Raw genomic sequence first — 13,978 nt, forward strand, 5'->3', positions numbered from 1 at the left:
AGTAGAAATCCATTGGTGAAAGCTGACTTTCCTTTCCAAGCAGGAATTAATTGCAAGTAGCTTCTTAGGGTGGAATTTTGTGTCTACTCAGCTTTCTTAGGTCTGGGACTTTCTCTGGTTTGCCCCCGTGTAGGTCCTATGTGTCCTGTCACTTTCTCCGAGTTCATATATTTATCAGTCTTGTGCCTGGAAGACAATGTCCCCCTGGAATCATTTACCACTTGTGGCTCTTATAAATTTTCCACCTCCTCTTCTGAGCCTTGAGGGGAGGGGTTTGATGAAGACACCCACTTTGAGGCTGAGGGCTGAGTCTCCCATCTGCTGCACAATTCCAGGCATGTGTCTCTATGTTAGTTACGGTCTACTGCAAGGAGAAGCTTCTCTGATGAGAGTTGAGTGATGCTCCAATCTATGAGTATAAAAAGAATGTCCTTCGGAGTCATTGTGGTCAATGTCGTTTTCTTCCTTCTTGCTATGTTCCTTTAGCAGCATGACAGTAGCAGGTTTTCCGTAGGGCCTGTGACCTATGTTGTCTCAGGTCACTGACCTCCTTAACAGTGTCAGGTGGTTCCAGTTTATGGAGTGGGCCTTAAATCCCGCCTCCCCGCAAAGTGGTTGATTACTCCTTAACGAATTTCCACTAATGCATCAATATCTCTTTCAGACAAGTCTGTTGTAGGCTTCAGGGTTTGTTGCTGGCTGACGTTGATTCTTACTTGAAAACAGCTTATTGGCATTCGGCAAAAAAAAAAAAAAAAAAAAAAAGTTTGTTGGCCCGCATTCATTTATTTTTGCTCCAGATGAATCACAGCTGGGGTGTATGGAAATGTTCATGGTCTTTCTCCTTGATAGAATCACTTCTTTTGTACACGTGTCAGAAATCAACTGGGTGTATCTACATAGGTCAATTCCTCAGTGTTCTACTCTGTCCCATTGATACGCCTGTCAGTGCTATGAGGCTTTGATTATAGCAGCCAATTAACAGATCTTGAGACCAAGTGGAGGGAATGCTACCAGTTCATTCTTAATTTTTCCAAAGTCGTTCTGTCTGTGACAGTTTACAGTAACTTTCTAAATTTTAGAATTGACTCGTTTATATTTATAAAATATTCCTGAAATTTTAGTAAGTATTGCATTGGATTAATCTATTTGGGAAGAATTAAATCTTCACTTTGTTGAGTTTTCAAAACCATGTATGACAGATCCTTCACTTTAGTCAGACCTTTGATTCTTATCATTTTGAAGTCTTCCACAAGCAAGTTTCCTGTTTTCTTAGACTTCTCATTTTCTGAGTGATTGTACACGGTTTCGCAGTTTTAATTCCAGTGCTCTCATATCCACTATCAGCATACAGAATATATTTATGTCTAAGTGTTTGTCCTGTATTTTTGTGAACTCCCTTTAAAATTTTAGACCTTTTTTGGGTAGATTTTCTTGAGGTTTACTTTGTAGAAATTATCATGTAAAAACCAGGGGACAGTCTATTTTTGTGTGTCTTTTATTCACCCTGTTTGGCTATAAAGTCTAGCACAAAGTTGGGTTATCGGAGGAAAGAGTAGACATAGTTGTTTTGTTTCTGATTTTACATGGCCACATTCTACTGTTTAACATTAAACACAGTTACTACAGGTTGTTTTAAAAGATATTCCCTGTCAGATTCAAAAGATTTATTTTGTTCATACTTTTCTAAGAGCTTTGGTTAGTAATGTGTATGCAATTTCCATTTTTTAAATATATTAATTGATAGGACAATGTGGTTTTTTTCCCTCAGTCTGTTAACACAATGGTCTATTAAATCAACGTAGATTGGTTTTATTTTACATATTGAAGATGCTCCCTTGGGGTTAAACCCCTTTTAGTTATAACATATATTACCAATACCAAACTCTATCTGCTAAAGTTTTGTTAACTATACTCATTTCTACATTTCTTAGGAGTTTTTTTTTTATAGACCACCCTGTGAGGACCTCACAAACCCCTTGCCCATGCAAGACAAGAAACAGTGATGGGTGCAGTCTTGTGCGAGGAACTATAGCCCTGTTCGTGAGAGACAGGTTGTAATGCCTGTGATGCTTACATTCTCTCCATCCCCACTTCTGTGATGTTCTCCAAGTCTTGGAGAGTGAGGTATAGATGTCCTGTTTAGCACTGAGCACTTTACGGCTAGGTGTTCTCTGCACACGGTCAGTCGTGAGTCTCTCGAGTATTCACCGTTGACCACTGCAAGAAGAGCTTCTTTCTAGATGAAGGCTGAACGCAGCCCTGATCTGCTCACTTGTGGGAAATATTGAGAAAGCAGTGCTAAAGTCGTCAACTGCAATCATCAAGTTTTCATTCCTTTTGCGTGCCTTTTTTTTTTTCCTTTACAGTTCCTCAGGTCTGCTTGGCGCACACACACTGTCTTAGGTAGGGTTTCTATTGCTGTTAAGAGACACCAAGACCACAGCAACTCCTACCAAGGAAAACATCTCACTGGGGCTGGTTTGTGGTTCAGAGGTTTAGTTCTCGGTCATCATGGCAGGAAGGATGACATCATGCGGGCAGACATGGTGCTGGAGAGGGAGCTGAGATTTGAATTGGATTGGCAGCAGGGGGACTGGGTCGTGCTTAGTATCAAAGACTTCAAAGCCCACCTCCAGTGACACACTTCCTCCAACAAGGCCACATCTCCTAATAAGGCCACTCCCTGTGGGTCTTCAGGGCTCATTTTCATGAGAACCACCACACACACCTAGGCTTGCCATGTAATTTGGAAGGGCCATCCCCGTTGTCATTGTATAACTTTATAGTTGTCTTTCTATAACTTTCTGGTAATTGTTTTGTGGTGGGAAGTATTACTTGTCTCACCTCATGGCCACCTTTATCTTCTTCTGACTGTCTACCTAGTACACTTCTTATTTTTTTAAAGATATTTTTATTTTTATCTTATGTGTGAGCGTCTTGATGGTGGGTATGTCTGAGTGGCACGTGTGTGTGGTGGAAGGCAGCAGTCCATCTTCAGTTTCAGTGTGGTATGTGAGAAGCAGAAATGAACGTTTAGGACACTGCTGTGTAATTCAGCCCTTAATTCCAAACCTCCTTGGTTGGTCTGCCTCTGACCTCCAGTCTTCCCATGGTGGTTTTCTATGCCAACACCAGGGCTCTTGGCTGGGAAGAACATGGAAACAAGACTATTCCATGCTTTCAGAATTACAAATCAACACTTTCCCTCCTCTAAAACATTTTATTTTTATTTATATTTTATTCAGGCACAGAATATTATTGGATAGGTAACATCTTTCTTGGCTCTGACACTTTAAACATTTGTTCCCATTTTCTTTAAGCTTCTCATTTTTTTTCCATATAAACTTCCTTCCATATCACTGAACTCAAACTTTGTTCACCCTAGCATGCTATAATTATTTCCTTGGGCCACTAAAATTTATTATTTGTGAAGTTAATAATTGAGTCACAGTCTATGCTGTGGAGGATTCACGGTTTGTCCAACCTTTTTGCAAGTGCTGGGGTGTCAGATTCTGTCTAGTTTGTGTGCATGCATTGTCCGTGCATTTAAAACATTCATACGATTGCACCACTTTGTTGCAGCCTTTTCCTTACGACAGATGCCTGGTAACAAGGAATGTACCATAGTACTGTAAGTTATGAATACTTTCAAGGCTGTTATGAATTTGCCTGCTGCTTGCCTGAAGTCAGTGCCCCTTTGTGGAAGTTCCATGGAGCCTTTCTAAGGATGTGGTGGTTTGGGTGAGAATGGCTCCCATAAACTCAGAGATCCAAAGGTGTGGTCCCTAGATGGTGGAATTGTTATGGGGGAGGATTAGGAGATGTGGTCTTGTTGGGGAAGGTGTGTCACTGGGAGCTTTGAGGTTTCAAAAGCTCATGCCTGGGGCCCTGTCTCTCTCTGCCTTGGGCCTGTGGCTTAGATGTAAGTTCTTAACAACTACACAAGTGCCACGTCCGCCTGCCTGCTGCCATGTTCTCCCTATGAAGAAAATGGACTCGCCCTCTGAAGCTGCAAGCCAGGCCCCAACTAGACACTTTTCTTTTATCTGTTGCTTTGGTCATGGTGTCTCTTTACAGTGATAAAGAAGTCACTAAGATAATTATCTTTGTACATCTTTTGTGATCAGCTTTCAGCATTTGCTGGAGATTTTTGTGCAATTTATTGGGTTAAAGTATAATCTCGTGTTTATAAGTCATTCAAGGTTGGTGAAGGCCTATCATTTACAAGTTTCTATAATGGATGCTTAATGTTTGTGCTGCATACAAAGAGGAAAAAGGAATGTCTTGTTGGGGCTGGTGGCATGTGTCCATAGTTGTAGTACTGGGGAGGTGGAGACAGAAGTTCTGGAAAATTCACAACAGTTAAGGTTATGGACCCAGTTCCAGGCCAGCCTCTACTATGGTCTCAAGAAAAATATAAAAATTAAAAATAAAAAGAAGAAAAATCAGTCAAGTAATAAGAACCGCACCCCCCCCCCCCGTGCCCGTCAAACCAAGCAAAAAGGGTATGTTCTTACTAATAAGGAACCAAAATGTATGAACAGTATCAGATGGTAAATATGAACACTTATCTAACATTAGGGATTATGTTAGCATTTTATGTAAAGCATATTATTTAACTCTCAAAGGAACCCTTTGGGAAGGGAACCCCTTAAAATGGAAGCAAGTCTCATTGTGATCCCACAGGCACCCATCAATGCCGCAGCTCTAACACTGAGCTGGAAATATCTGGCCGTATCTAGGATGTTCAGGTGACAGCCCAGGGATGTGTACTTCAGTAAGTGTTCATGTGATTGGGTATGCGGTTTGCAGATCTGACTTTAGGCCCACTAGTGTAGCTATGGGTTGGATACAGGAAATGAATGACCACAGACTGAGGAATCATTACTTTACAAGTGCAGGGAATTCATCACCATCTCTCTGTGGAAAGTTCTTTCTGCATCTAGCATGAGTGGGAGGTCCTGACTCTCCACATTCCTGTCTTATAAGCAGCAATCCCACCGAATGAGGCTAGGACTCAACACACTTGGACTACGTTTGTGCATCCTTGCAAATCCCCTTGAGATGAACTCTGGTAAAACTCTCATGCCTCATGCTGTCTTGTCTCAGCCTTACCCAATGCCCAAACCGTACTGACTGAACAAACCCACTGACTCCCCGCAGCCTGCATACTGAAGAGGTTTCAAATGGGGACAATCTGTTTGTGTCTCAAGAAGATGTCACTATGATAGGAGGTGCATGTGTTTATGCAACTAATTTGAAAACAAGTTTGGACCAAGTGTAAATTGGTCCAAATGCTATAGAAAACAGTGTGGATCATCTTTAGAATATTAAAATGGAAAAGCTACATGATAGCCCTCACCACCTCCCACCCCCTCAAATGAAGCCAGTAGTCTGTCAAAGACCTGGGTACACTCCTTCCCATGTTTATTGTACCAGTGTTCACAATAGGTAAGAAATAACTGTCGACTGATAATATGGCACACACGTGTAACATAATGTAATTCATCTGTGAAAATATAAAATTGTTATTTGTGATACTGTGAGTAGCAGTGAAGTCATTACATTAAATAAAATAAGCCACACGCAGAAAGATTAAAAACCACATTTCTCACTCATATGTGAAAGCTAAAATTGTTGATTTGGAAACAGAAAGCATACCAGTGGTTACTGGATGTTTGGAAGGGTGTGGTGGTGGGGGACAGAAAAGAGTTAGTCAGTGTACAGGAGGAAAGAGGAATGGCTGTCAGTGGTTTATAGTACAGTCACAGTAGGTAGCATCAATTTGTTTTGTATTTCTTTTTTTTTTTTTGACATACAAAAAGACAATATTTATTTTACTTCTGTATAAGTAGTTCAACAGAAAGCCTCCTAGTTGAAGACATTACTGAAAACATTAACATTATTGTATGCCATCCCTTCAGTGCCCAGATTCAGAAACATCATCTGAATGAAAGGAAAGGAATGTAGGAATGTCCGCTTTATGTTGGATTTACGTATGTAAGTGGGGAAAAATCTATATACCTTCGTCAATATATGAACTTACAAGTTACCAATAAGCAATGTACTGATATCATGAAGAGTTCTTAAGGCCTGGAGATTACTTTTGTCTGTTAAAACAAAGGTACTCCTATTTGCTGTCTGTCCCCTTCCCCCCTGCTACTGTACTTCTGAATGAGAATTTGAAGCAAAATAGGATGTCTTTGTTTCCATGCTGTAAGACTGTCAGCATTGACGGTTTCCAGAGCATTTCAAAACATGCTCTTCAGCTCCATCAACACAGGCCAGTAGTAAACAATGGCTCTGTACAAGGCATTTACGATGCTTTCCTTCTCAGAACTATGATACCCCGGGGAAGGAGTATTTCACACTTATGCAAGAAAGCGAAGTCTTGTTTCTACTGACTAATAGGAGACTGCAACACCCAGAATGCCTGTATCCCAGCCACAATCTGATACCAAAAAGTGCCAGGAGGAAATGGCATCAATTGTGCCATGTTCCCCTATTTCCTGAAATTCCAGGCACAATGCTCCTCCACTACCAGGCAAGCAAGGTTCCCCGTGGTCCCAACCTGTGGAGAGCAGGGGTCTCTTATCTGCCCTGCTTAAGAACAAGAGATGCAACTGGTATCGTTTTATTAACAGGAACTGATACATGCCTGGAAAATTTTGATATCAAATGCTTCAGTCCTGGCTAGTGATCTGTAGGAGAAAGAGAAGGGGGTATAACTCTCACTGTTTTAAATTTTCAGGAAATGGTCAGAATGGGGGGATGTACATGAACATATATTGTGGGAATAGAATTGGAAACCTAATATATGCAAAAAGCAAGCACATAGTTGGAGCTCCACTTGCCTCCCTCTCAGTAAAATACAGAATTGACAGGACCACTTACAGCATAGAAAACAGCCATTGTACGGCTTATTTTGCAAACAAAGAGAAACAGATATGAATCTTATTTTTTCCCCCTCTCAAGCAAATAGGGCTAAATTCTAAGTGGAAAAAAAAGACGTCATCTCTATTTAGAAAACACACAGAAACACCAATTGCTTGAAAATCTCAAATTGCAGGCTCACAGGGAAGTTGTAAAATATGCATGAATTACATATTGTTGTTCAGTCTACTCATTTTTTTTTACCTGAGATGCAGAGTATTTCCTGCTCCACTAGGTAGTCTAAGCAAAATTGTCTCCTCAATTCCACTGAGTGAAAAGGTTACAAGAAAGAGGATGGGGGAGTAGGCACAATGGGGGCATAAACAGAAGATGGGAAGTTCAAAAGTCCGGAAATGCCTATCTGGGGGATAAAGAAGGTGATGAAAAATAAGGAGCCCCAAATATATGTAAACCCATGGGTGGGAGGTCCCATCCCTCCTCATACTTAAAGGTTTGGCACAAGCTAGATACATAGTCTATACTTGACTTGAGTAGCAGAAATGAAAGGTAAGCATCCATCATTAGAGACTACCTCATTCTGCCTCCACTGTCCTAAAAGACAAGCAATGACATAAATCAGCCTTGGTGGAAAAGTTGCCTATGCCTTTTCTCTACGTGTCATTACCATGGTCCAAGATGATTTCTGGGAATTTCCAATCAGAGGAAAATGCTATTGAAGTAGATAATGATATTGTAGTTTAAAAGCTACAAATATTACTCAGTGGGTTCCTGAACAATAGGCAGCAGATTCTATCAGTTTTGTTTGCTAGATGTTCTGTGGTAAGTACAACATTAGTGTACACACCCCAAATGAAATTCCTCTCAAGAAACATTTCTTGATCTTATTCCACACAAAGAATACAGAGCAAGCAGAGATTCCTTAGGAAGCCGTCACAATTCCTGATAAGATGAATTCATGGTCATTGCTCCCTTTTCTTTGTCCTCTAGTTTGGAGATTTTGCAAAGGACATCTGCTTTTAGGATTGAGCAAGAATGAGAAGAACTCTGCTTTTCTTGAAGAGCTCCTTTAGTTTGGATTTTTGGTGCAAGAGTCACATCAAGACCTGAGGCTCTTAGGAGCTGCCTGTTTTTCAAGAGTAGTTTCAGTTTCTATTTAACGAGTCCCCAGATAACAAATGGAGAATGCAATAAATCTTCACAGGGTCACATTAAAGGCAAAAAAGAAATCTCGAGTCCCCATCATGGAGCCGCTTTCTTCAGGTTTTCTATCAGCACTACAGAGTCGGTTTCTTCTTTCGATTGTTTCTCATAGATGTCATACTTTTTCCAGTGCAGGGTATCATCATTCTGGTCTCCAAACATTTCTTTAAAAATCTTGCCAGGATCAGGAATTGGAGGAAATATAATGATCTTAAGCCTTTTCAGGTAAAAAAGGAGAATTATGATTACCACTGCGACAAAGACTGGAATGATGAGTAACATGGTGGTGTAGAAGGTGGAATTCGGCTCCTTACCTATACTCAGCGCTTCGCTCCAATTACTCCACAGGTCGTTGTCATCAAAGCATAACTTGTTTGTTTTGACTCTTACTCTGACTGTGTAGACAGTGTTGGCAAGAACACCGGGAGATATGAAACAACTTGCACCCTCCATGTTTCTATCAAATTCAGAATTCTGGCATTTGTCCTCTTCAACCTCTAAAGAGTTAGAATTATAGCTGTCAGTTTGAGTGCTATTGACTTCTACTTCATAAGACAAACATCTGCTACTGAAATTCTGTGGGTTCTTCCACTGCACGAATAAGGCACCATTTTTGAGGAAAAGATGTTTAATATGTGGAGGACCGGGTTTCACATTGGAAGTGAAGGACACTATTTTGTAGGATGGCCTAATTTTCCCAGCATTATCCTTGACCATTATCTGAATGTTATGATGTTCATAATTAGATTCCACTTTAGTCAATTTAAAGGAACAACCAATGTGTTGACCTTCTCTGTGGATGTTTTCACATTGAAGACTTTTCCCCAGGCTGCTGTACCAATAGTAAAGAGTATAGTTGGTGTCCGGGCTTGTATTCTTTCCAGGGAGCCAGGAACACTTCATATAGCTCAGGTTGTGCCAAATGCACTGCAGTTCGGTCACAGCAGACTCAGGATCCCCTTCGGGGGGTGAGATGCACTTTTTCACCAAAGGGCTAGGCTTCTCACTTTCATTGGTGCTACACTGGGACCCCACTTGCAGACAGATTTTCTCATTTAGGGGTAATTCCTTTTTACGACGAGTTTCAGGAGCAATTTTCTTATCCTGTTGGTCATCAAAATGACTAAAATATCTGAGACTGCAATTTGGACTGGCTCCCTCAGGAGGACTCCATGTCCACACTATTGTGCAGAGATTTTCGACAGAGACACTCAAATTCGTTACAGGTGGCTGAACTTCTGTGGCCAGGGCAACTTGGTCCAGGGAGGCGGCAAAAAGCAGCAGCACCAACAGCTCGCCCAGCCACGCTGGCCGTGCCATGCAGCCCCTCGCCTCCGAGCCCGGCCCGGCTGGAGCCGCGGCAGTCTCCGCCTCCTCTGTTCTAGCTCCCACTTCCCGGCTGCCGCGCTCTGGAGGCCAGAGCCGGCGCAGACGGGAAGGGCCGCCCCGCCCACGGCCGCAGGTAACCCCTTGTTTTGTATTTCAAAATGGCTAGAATGGAGAATTCTGAAGGCTTGCACCACAGAGAGGTGAGCATTTGAGGCGATGGATGTGCTAATTGGCTTGCCTGGATCATTGCACATCGTCTACACGAGTCAAACATTCACACTGCCTCATTAGTATGAACAGCCACCATGAATCATCTGACGAAATGCCACAAGTTCTACACGGGATGTGCATTGGTCAGACTTACCACCGTGACACAAAATGCCCGAGCAAAGCAACTTGGGGTGTGATTTGATTCCGCTCATCACGGTGACCAGAGAATGTCCTCACTGTTGGACTTTTTCTGTTTCCCCTGTATTTCATTTGGGCCTCAGCCTAGGGGATGATGTGGCCCATATCCAGGCTGTCTGTTCCTCTTGGTTAATCCCTCATAGATTCACCCAGAGTAGTGCTTAACTTAGTGTTCCAGGTACTGCTCAACCCAACCAGGTTGACAGTCGGCATTAGGCATCACAGTAGCGGAAGGCGTCTAAGTAAATACTGTTAACGCATTTCTCTTCCTTTCTCCTCCTGTCCCTTTCCTAGCTTCCTCTCCTTTCTTTCTCTCCCCTTCCTTGTGTGTCGAACACCTATCATATATAAGTCCCCGTGATATGGATCAGATATGCCAAGAGAAGTCCTGGGTCCAAACTGGTAGAGGACTGGGTGTGGGTGACCCCACTGTGGCAGCTTCATGCAAGTCCAGTATGAACAAAGAAAGCTGCATCCAACCTCTGGATAGCTTCAGTGAAGAAGCATTGTTTGAGAGGATGGATGAGCAGGAGCAAGAAGCCCCACAAGGAAAAGGACCCTGGGAGCCAAGGAGACACAGTGTTCGAAGATTTTGAGATGTGAAGGAAGAAAATACATTCTGTTCAAAGAACTGGATGTAGCTTGGGGAAGCCGATGCATGGTGTACCGCTGAGCGTGGTAGGGTCAGATGAGGAGAACAGGGAACTGAGATTGACATGATAAGGGGGAAGATAAGAGGGAACCTTTTACATGCTGCACAGTGACTGGAGGGTTTGAAGTCTGTGGCCAGCCACAAAGGTTTGCTTAGGTTTTGTGGGCAAAGCATGTAAGACCTAACATCTCAAGAAAGCTGGTAGACCAAGACAACCTAGGACTCCGGTGAGGAAATGAAATGAGATTTACGTCTGGGGAAGAACACGATGAAGCAGCTTGAGCACCCTTGGATAAGGATAGCATTGGATGCTACGGCGGAGGAGGGAGCATCGCCCTCCAACCAAGGAAGGAGTCTCAGCAAACAACTTGAGAACCATGGAGGAGACCGTAGAGCTCAGGCTCGTTGCATGCTTGGGGAAGGAGGAGGCGAGGAAAGGGAATTCCTGGTGTTCTGAGTCACAACTGGCCGTGTAATGAATTGTGCTGATTCAGAAAGGAGGGTACAGGCAACGAGATTAGTTTTGATTTTTGATTTATTCTTATTCAGGAAGGATCATGGAGAAAGTTGCTTTTGAAGGGTACTTTTTGAAAAATCAAATTACACGCACTTACTCTCTCTCTCTCTCTCTCTCTCTCTGTGTGTGTGTGTGTGTGTGTGTGTGTGTGTGTAACCCACATTTGCCATGCATGGCACATGTGTGAATGTCAGAGGACAACTTACAGGTGTCTCCTTCTACCACGTGGGTTCTAGAGATTAAACTCAGGCTGTCAAGGCTCGGTGGCAAATATCTTTTCTGGCCTGAACTAAGTGGTTGCTCCCCTATCCCCACCTCCTTTAAAGAAAGACAGGATCTCAATATACATTCTAGATTGGCCTAGAATTCCCGATGCACAGGGGTGGGCAAACATGGAATAGTGGAGCAGTGACAACAACAGTTCTGCCCAGTTTGACCTGATTGCACAAAAGGAGAGAAAGGGAAGCTACTGTGTTGCCAGCGATGCAGGAGGGAAGCTCCCCCTCTCCCTGGCGTCAGCATCACTGGGAACTCTGGGATTCTTTGTTGTTATTGTTGTTGTTTTGAAAGGTGGCTAAAAGCAGCAAACCACTGAACTGAGAACAGGACCCCCGTTGAAGGAATCAGAGAAAGAACTGGAAGAGCTTGAAGGGGCTCGAGACCCCAAAAGTACAACAATGTCAAGCAACCAGAGCTTCCAGGGACTAAGCCACTACCTAAAGACTATACATGGACTGACCCTGGACTCTGACCTCATAGGTAGCAATGAATATCCTAGTAAGAGCACCAGTGGAAGGGGAAGCCCTGGGTCCTGCTAAGACTGAGCCCCCAGTGAACTAGATTGTTGGGGGGAGGGTGGCAATGGGGGGGAGGATGGGGAGGGGAACACCCATAAAGAAGGGGAGGTGGAGGGATTAGGGGGATGTTTGCCCGGAAACCGGGAAAGGGAATAACACTCGAAATGTAAATAAGAAATACTCAAGTTAATTAAAAAAAAGAAATAATAAGAAAACAAACAAACAAACAAACAAAAAAAAAGAAAGGTGGCTAAAACAATATGGCCTCTATTACCACACACTTCTAAACAATACAAATGTCTTCCTGAGCATGAAAAACACTATCATTGAAGAGGGCAAGCAATCCCAAAGATCAGAGAGAGAGAGAGAGAGAGAGAGAGAGAGAGAGAGAGAGAGAGAGAGAGAGAGAGAGAACTTGACCTCACCAGACCTGGGTCAGGTCCATACCCAAACTGGCAATACAGAAGGGATGAGGCCTATTAGGAGAACCACCAGTCATGATTCTCTTCTATCTGGGAAGAGAGGACTTGAAATGAGCTTCTCTGAGCACACTGTAGTGACCGAAGCACACACTGGACCAAGTGGTAAAGGTAGGGTGGCTTGTGTGACAGAAACTGGCAATGACAACCCTGCTAAGAGAAAGCAATGTGGCCCGTGAGAGCTTCCCACATTTGTGGCACACATGAACAATTGTGGGCATTGGGATGCACAAAGTTTGGCTCCTGTCAGTCAGCACTCCCCAAAGGCCTTGAGAGGCTTACGGCTTTCTCGAGTAGCCTGGCCATGTAGGCCTTTCCCCAGGATAGATGTTTTTGCATCATATGAGGGTAGAACCATGAAGGCTTTCCAACATTCTATGCACTTGTGGGACTTCTCTTCTGTGTGAAGCCACAGATGCTGCTCGCCATAAGACCTGGTAGTGAAGTTTTTCCCACACAGGCTACACTTGGAGGCTGCTTGCTCCTATGGGCTTTCAAGGCTGATGCAGGCCAGAGTGGGTCATACAGGTTTTCCCACACTGCTTGCACTCAGAAGGCCTCACTGTAGTGTGTCCTCTTTGAGAAGGATGCTGCTGCTGTCTTTAAGGCACTTCCCACATTCCCTGTGCTCACAGAGTCTTTCTCCAACATTCCAGAGCCACACAGAGGGCTGAAGGCCTTCCTACACTTGCTGTGTCTTAAGCTCATTCTCTAGTGCAGAGCAAGAGCCTTCCTTGTGGATGTTTACCCACATTCACTGCACCTGAAAGGGCTTTAATCCTGTGTGCACTTCAGCTGTTTCTTCAGTGTACAGAGATAACTGAAGGCCTTCTCACGCTAACTGCACACGTGAGTGTTACTCCACCACGAATATTTTCTTTGTAACTAACTGAGGTTGAGTTCTCCTTGAAGCCATTCTTGCCTGTTCTGCAAGTGAAATGTCTCCAATCAGAGTGAGTTGATGGTGATTGAGGGAATGAAGGCCTTCTGGAAGTTTGACCCAGAGTCCTTGCATTTGACTGGGTTTTGTGTACTGTGGGCTCCCTGATGTTGCCCATGGGTGGGCTGGGGACGAAAGATGATTGATACTCACTGATCTTGCACAGCTTTTTCTTGTAGGGGGATCCCTGGGGCTGGAGTCTGTGGTGTCTGGGTTATTTTGCCAGGTTCCACACACACAGGACTTCTCTGATATTTGTTTACAAGGAGTTTCCTCATCTCCTACTGCACAGGAACAACCCAGAGAGCTCATGAGTGTGGAGTTCTCTGTCACCACCTCAACATACAGGATCTGAGTCACATTAAGAAGCTCCCATTCCTCTTGGGAGAAATATATGGTCACATCTTCAAACACCACTGGCCTCTGACGTGGCCTTTTACTGCTCCTGAGAGATCCTCCACTTAGGTGGGTCCAGTCCTGTGATTCTTACAGGAGGGATGGGATGGTTGTCTCTCCATCCTTAAACAGTTTGGTCTCTTTACTTTATCTGCAATATGAAAATATTATTGTGATTTTCTGGGGGCCACTGTATGAAAACAATTCCAAAACACCATTCTAAGGAAAATCTTATTTTGTGTGCTATAGAGTCAAACTTCAAAAGCCATGTTATTTTGTGTGTGTGTGTGTGTATTTGTGTGCTTGATATGTGTGTCCATGTATACACACACATATGTGTGTATGTGTGTGTATGTATGTGTT

General features: G+C 43.3%; 1 protein-coding gene and 1 pseudogene across 6 annotated transcripts in view; one reads left to right on the top strand and one right to left on the bottom strand.

The window, feature by feature from the left end:
- Nucleotides 1–13,978, top strand: part of Atp13a4 (ATPase 13A4) — a 137,734-nt gene that overhangs the window by 27,026 nt on the left and 96,730 nt on the right. The window lies entirely within an intron of this gene.
- Nucleotides 5,815–9,503, bottom strand: Il13ra1-ps1 (interleukin 13 receptor subunit alpha 1, pseudogene 1; annotated as a pseudogene).

The sequence above is a fragment of the Rattus norvegicus genome, chromosome 11 (assembly GCF_036323735.1).
Source record: "Rattus norvegicus strain BN/NHsdMcwi chromosome 11, GRCr8, whole genome shotgun sequence".
NCBI classification, from domain to species: Eukaryota; Metazoa; Chordata; class Mammalia; order Rodentia; family Muridae; genus Rattus; species Rattus norvegicus.